The 702-nt window shown below is 55.0% G+C and overlaps 1 pseudogene; it reads right to left on the reverse strand.

Moving 5' to 3' along the window:
* The window catches only part of LOC104979986, a 17,167-nt pseudogene that overhangs the window by 11,518 nt on the left and 4,947 nt on the right, over positions 1-702 (reverse strand).

The following is a 702-nucleotide window of genomic DNA, read 5'->3' on the forward strand; positions in this document are numbered from 1 at the left end:
GTCCCCTTCTGCGCTTCAGCAGTGACCGCATACTGTTGGCTTTCAAGGTTGAGAAAGCACTCTCCGAACGTGTGGACTAAAACCGTCTGACCTGCTACTGGTGCAACTCACTCAGGACGAGAAGGGCTTGCCTTCTTGCTAAGGATAAGCGTCTTTTCTGAGCTCTGGTGTCCAGAGAGTGGCAGATGGCAACAGTACTACTTACAGACACGGAGACACACATACACCAGTGCTTGCTACACACACAGAAGGACTGCCCAAAACAGTGCTATGCCAGAAGCAAAGATAAAAAGACACAGAGCGAGCTCTGTACCCTAAGGCTCTGATGTCCCCGAACAGTGGAGATCAACTGTAGCAAACCGTGGGGTATTCCCCTACTCCCATAGCATCCGGACAGCAACAGGGTCTCTGTCCCTTGAAGAAAAGTATCCAGCCCCTTGGCACCCCTGCATATCCCTTGGATACTCAGGGATAGCTCTCAGTTATTGCCAGTCCCAGGGGACACAGGAGTGTGCGGTTCGGATTGCGGAGCAGGAACCCGTGCTTGGAATTTCCAGAGCCAGGTCAATCACGGTGCCTGGGGCTAGCCCAGCCACATGCAAAACCCTGTCCCTCCCTGGAGCAGAATCTGGCCACGTGGGGGCGCTGGAGCAGCACAGGAACCCCGGAAGATGCCCTCCGGTCTGGGGGCGTGTCCATAAG

This window comes from Bison bison, unplaced genomic scaffold (genome assembly GCF_000754665.1).
Source record: "Bison bison bison isolate TAMUID 2011002044 unplaced genomic scaffold, Bison_UMD1.0 scf7180017864492, whole genome shotgun sequence".
Classification (NCBI taxonomy): Eukaryota; Metazoa; Chordata; class Mammalia; order Artiodactyla; family Bovidae; genus Bison; species Bison bison.